This window comes from Nematolebias whitei, chromosome 22 (assembly GCF_014905685.2).
Source record: "Nematolebias whitei isolate Nwh7 chromosome 22, NemWhi1, whole genome shotgun sequence".
Taxonomy (NCBI): Eukaryota; Metazoa; Chordata; class Actinopteri; order Cyprinodontiformes; family Rivulidae; genus Nematolebias; species Nematolebias whitei.
In genome coordinates, this window is record NC_056519.1 from 1,888,848 (window position 1) to 1,894,847 (window position 6,000).

The following is a 6,000-nucleotide window of genomic DNA, read 5'->3' on the forward strand; positions in this document are numbered from 1 at the left end:
TATATATATATATATATATATATATATATATATATATATATATATATTAAACATAACATTATTTTTTGGTAATTGTACAGAACAAGACGACAACTACTACATTCATGCAACCAATAAATACTGAAGCATTTAAAATCTCTGCATGTGAAGATCATGTCTTGTAAAAACAAACATGTTGGACTTTTAGCGCTTTGTGTTAAAGTCACATGCAGTAAGTTGTAAGACAGCTGATCTTGTTTTAGACAACAAACATTAAATATAAAGGATTTGGCACGGTTTATAATTGTCAGGTCTAAATTAATAAGCTTGCCTGGCAACAAGTCAATGTGTTCTTGTTGGCTATAAATAATCCTACTGGTTTTAATATAAAGTGTTGGGTTCCTGTTGGGTGAAGATGTTTTTTAAAACATAAAACCTTTAAAACGACAATGAGCTGAACTCTCATGCGTCTCACTCCTCCTCTTCAGGCTTTTTATTATTTATAAGTCTTAAACAGCTAAAACTAACGGTTAAAACTGGAGCCATTTATTTCCTGCGAGGTAAACATTACCCGTAACAAAGACCCTGAGGAGGGAGAGGAGGGAGAGTAATGTGCCTGTGAGTTCAGCTCACCTGTTTCAAAGCGCAGTACTGTATTTAATTTTTAGTTTGAATTAAAGTCGTTGGATGAGAAAGTAGACGTTGAATCGTTTTATTTTAAAACCCTCTGAGGACTGAATCGATACAAACATGATAAATAAAAGAGTAAAAGTGGAAGTTTTTCAAAATAAAGCTGTTTTGCTGCAGCGTGACCAAATGATAAAACGAGCGCTTCTGTTTCTGGAAGAGAAGAGAGATTCTGAACTCAAGGATGTTTTAGACCAACAGCTGCTGAGGTTGAGTCACTTTGTGGACGAGCTTCTTGTTGCAGATTATTTCCTGCTGCATGATTACCCTTTACATGATTACCCTTTACATGATTACCCTTTGTTGTTGAGCGTGTCGTGGATTGAAACGTTTCCCGGCTGCTGACGTGAGCTCACTTTATCTGCCTCCTCTTGTGCGACCCACTAAACTGTGCTGGAGAAGCTCGTGTCGGCTGATTGGCTCATGGGTCCAGGTGCTGCAGCTTCCGCACGCTCTCTGAACTTGTAAGTAAGTAAGTAAGTAAGTAAGTAAGTAAACTTTATTTCTATAGCACTTTTCACAGACCAGGGTCACAAAGTGCTGCACAAAATAAAATAATAAATTAAAACAAACATACAAAACAATAAAACACAGTATTACGCTAAAAAGCAAGTTTAAAAAAGTAGGTCTTAAGTTGTGTCCTAAAAGTATCTATACAATCCAGAGATCGAATGGTACAAGGTAACTCATTCCAGAGGCGAGGCGCCACAGCTTGAAAAGATCTGTCTCCTCGAGTTGTGACGGACTTTACTGTTTATTTCTGTTTTAATAAATCACCCCAACATAAGAGTTGTTTAATTTGTGAGGCTACCTTTTATTTTGTTAATCCACCAGCATTTTGCTGTGATGTGTGTGTAAAACTCATCGGCAGCTCTTTGTTGGGGTGTACCACACGGCTCCATTCTTGGACCCCCTTCTCTCTTTTTTTTTTATTTTTATTTTTATTTTTTTTTATACCTTCTGCCACTAGGTTCTATTTTTCATCAAAACGGCATCCCTTTCGATTTTTATGCCAATGACTGTCAAATTTACTTCCCTCTGAAGCACACTGGTTCATGTTTTATCCAACCTCTTCTCAACTGCCTTGTTGACATCAGTTTATTTATTTATATAGTGCCAAACAAAGTTGTCTCAGGGACTTTACAGGAACATTCACATAAAAGCCAGTTAGTAAAGTTCTCTATCTAAGGAATCCAGCAGACAAGATGAATCTTGGCTTCGTTGCAGTCTCCCATCCTGAGCAAGCACAGTGGAGACAGTGGGAAGAAAAACTCCCTTTAACAGGAAGAAACCTCCAGCAGAACCAGCTCAGGACAAGAGACCATCTGCTTTGACCGGCTGGTTGAGAGGACAGGAAGGAGAGACAGACGAACACAGAATGGTAGGTCCACGTATAGGTCCAGGTCCAGATATAGGTCCAGGTATAGGTCCAGGTCCAGGTATAGGTCCAGGTCCAGGTATAGGTCCAGGTCCAGATATAGGTCCAGGTAAAGGTCCAGATCCATGTCCAGGTATAGGTCCAGATATAGGTCCAGGTATAGGTCCAGGTCTAGGTATAGGTCCAGGTCCTGGTCCAGATATAGGTCCAGGTCCAGGTATAGGTCCAGGTCCAGATATAGGTCCAGGTCCAGGTATAGGTCCAGGTGTACCAGAAAGACAAAACCACATGTTAATGATAGAAAAAATAATTACAAATACAAAACAGGTTGAGCAGAGTCAGTAAAGACAGTACAGAGTGAAAAGTGTGGTCAGTTTGTCCTCCAGCAGTCTAAGTCTATAGCAGCAGAACTAAGGGATAACTCAGGAAACCAAGCCGACCCTAACTATCGGATTTAGCAAAAAGGAAAGTCTTCATCCCAGTCTTCAAACTGGACAATGTGTCAGCCTCACGGACAGAAACTGGAAGTTGGTTCCACAAGAGAGGAGCCTGAGAACTGAAAGATCTGCCTCCCATTCTGTTTTTGTAAACTCTAGGAACCACAAGTAAACCTGCAGTCTGAGAGTGAAGTGCTCTGTTATGTGTATGTGTGTGTGTGTGTGTGTGATGGTGTGTGTGTGTGTGTGTGTGTGCAATCAGGGATTAAACGTTAATGAGAAGAGCACAGAAGTCATGTTGTTTCCACCTAATGGAACAATGAAGAAGCACTGTATCGACCTTTCCTCTCTAGCCCCGTTAGAGACACAAGTTGTCATTAATCTGGGAGTGAAAGTGGACCCTTCCATGAAACTAACTCGTGTAAACACCATGGTTGAATCCTGCTTTTGTTTGTTTGTTTTCAGTTGCGGCGTGGGTCTAATCTGAAGCCCATAGTGTCAAAGTGACGTTGAGACGGTAACGCGCTTCATAACGTCCAGGCTGGATAACCGCCGCGCTCTTGTGTTTGGAATCAAACCTTTATTGCACATTTACTGCTGGTCCAGGCAGCAGGGAGCACATTACTCCAGTTCTGGCCTCCCTCCACTGGCTCCCAGTTCATTTCTGAATTTATTTAAATGGATCCACGATTAGTTGCAACAGACTTTATTTGAGAAATGTTTATTTTAGATGTTAAAACAATACAGTAAAATATTGTAGGCTGTTTGATTTTTATAAAGTTGAATAAAATATTGTCACACGGACGTCGCCATGTTGTTTGCGCTTCAATGCATTCTGGGTAAATGATGTAATCTAGGTCCTGTAGTTCTGGTTCCGTCCAGCCAAAACAGCTGAGTAACTTTACTCCATGAACCGGAGTGCGTTGAAATTGATGTCGATGTAGAACTCACAAGGGGAAATGAAGAAGGGCTGAAACATCTGGATTTTCCAGTGTCCTGTCTGAATAAATGTGTCCATCGTTGCAGGATAAATGACATTAATCTGGTGACTGTACTGCTGCATCTGATGACAACGGTTTGTCTTTCAGTGTTTGTAGTTGAAGGCGACTGTAATAAAGATTGTTGTATTATTGATATACAGACACTATTTCTATCTTAAGGTTGTGAAATAATATTAATAATAATTAACATGAAGCTGAAGTTGGTTTATGATTGAAGTTTCTGATTCTGGAAATGGCTAAAGGGCGATTCCACCTAATTTTTCACTAACACGAGCGTCTTTAATCTGTTTTAGTTTAAAGACTAAAATACTAAACCTGGACTAGATTATTCTACACTAATAGCAGAATAATTAAAATCTACTCCGTGATTGGTTACAATTTTATCTGATTAGTGAAACTTCAGTAAAATCGATTTCAACACTTTGAATAATTTGAGCAGAATTAAAAGTCAAAATAGGCAAGTGTGTGTGTGTGTGTGGGTGTGTGTGTGTGTGTGTGTGTGTGTGGTGTGTGTGTGTGTGTGTGTGTGTTATGGCTCTCCACAATAAAACAAGTCTATTAAAAATGAAAAACTTCAACTTTGTGAACATTATTGAACAGTTTTTTTAATTCTAGACATTTGAACGTCTATTTCTGCTCAGTTGCATGAGAAGCTCCTCTCACTGCAACAAAAGGCATTTTGAATCATTTTAAATGTTTTAATTTTTAATCCATGATCATTTTGGTCACTAATGAAAAATTAGGCGGAATCGCCCTTTAGCCATTTCCAGAAGCAAACTTCAGCTTCGTAAATGAAACGATGGATGATCACGTAGCGCTGGTCGGACGGTGCGATCCGGTGAGTAGGTGACGTGCTCGGTGTCTCTGGTCTGGTTGCACCTGCAGGGTCTGGTCTTAGGTCTGGTGTTGGATCCGTGATTTGACATTCAGCGTTTCCCGTCTCTGATCATTTCCCAGCATCTTTCTCTCGCTAGCCGGCGGTGGAGTTTAGGCGCCTTGTGGTTAAAAATGGTCGGCCCGGCACTTGATTTTAGCTCCTTCAAAGTCTCGAGTCCTTCAGAAGTTTCATTCTTTTCCCCGTTGCACTCGTCTTTTTTTGTTTTTCATGTGGGTCGTGCACTCACCTCGTTATTTCTGCCTCTGTTTTTAGATTACAGCAGTGTGGCTTTATCTAAATGTACAACGTTCAGCTGTTTTATTAATTTACTTTAACGAGGGTGAAGCGTGTGTTTGCAGAGTTTCCTTCCAGTCTTTAACTGGTCCTCTGGTTTTACATGATCGCCCACAGGGTCAGCGTCAGAACTCCTGGGTCCAGTTAGTTAATGAGTTGATGCAGAACGTCTGGATTTGTTGAACCTGCTGCTGTTTGAACCTTCAGCAGAACAAAAGCTGAATATTTGAACAATAATTCAGGAGCAGAACTTTTTAATTTCGGAGGCTCGGGCTGGAAACTGACGGGTCCGACCCAGACCTGTGAGGAGTCGCCACCAACATTTCAAGTTCTCCACAAGTTTCTGTCCGACTGAACTCAGAGCTTCAAAATGTTTTTAAACAAGTAAAACTAATTCAAATCCTTTGATCGTCCAGAAATGAATCAAAGTACTCGAGTACAGCGGATCGCTGGGTTGAGGTGTTTGCTGTTGGACCTGCTCGTTCATTGCTGATGTCTTTCCTGCTTGGTGTTGTGGTCCTCAGGATGTCTTCCTGCCCAACGGCCTCTGAAGAAGTGGTTGAATATTTTTTACTGATATAATTATTGACGCTCTCAGTGAAACCCGTAAAGACTCAGAACTGTAACGTGTAACGGAGCTCATCGTCACGTCCTGAGGTTTGTCGTTAAAAACTTCAGTTCCAGTTGGAGGCGTTGAACCTGCAACTTCTTTTTGCCAGGAGGTTTTTGGGTTGATGATCCGGCCCGGCTGGACGTTTGGGTCCAGAGGGATTCAGGTTCTGACGGGGGCTCCTCTTCCCTCTGTGAGCCCCGTTATCTGCTCCAACTGGGTCACCCAGTTCTGCTCAGACTGACCCAGATCCACGTGGAACCAGAAGTTTGTAGAACGGAGCTTCAGATGTTTGAATATTTTATTCACAGCAGCAGCTCAGATTCAGTCGGTGTTCAAACAGCCCTCAGTCTGTCGAGATGACTCTCAGCTACTACCACTTTACTTCAACATCTGTGAAACTGATGGAGACGCTGTGTGTTTGCTCTGGTGGCCATGTTTAAGAACAAGGTGATGTTCAGTTGTAGCAGCTACCGGGGAATTAAGTTGACGAGCCACACGATGAAGATCTGGAGAGAGTTGTGGAAGTTGGACTTAGACGAGAGGAGACTGAGCAGCAGTTTGGTTTCATGTTGAGGAAGAGCTCCTCACATCCATCTTTGATCTGAGGAGGATGATGGAGAAGAACAGAGAGGGTCGGAAAGAACTCCACTGTGTCTTTGTGGGTTTAGAAAAAGCATCTGACAGGAAGACATGTATGAGGACAGCAGGACATGTATGAGGACAGCAGGACATGT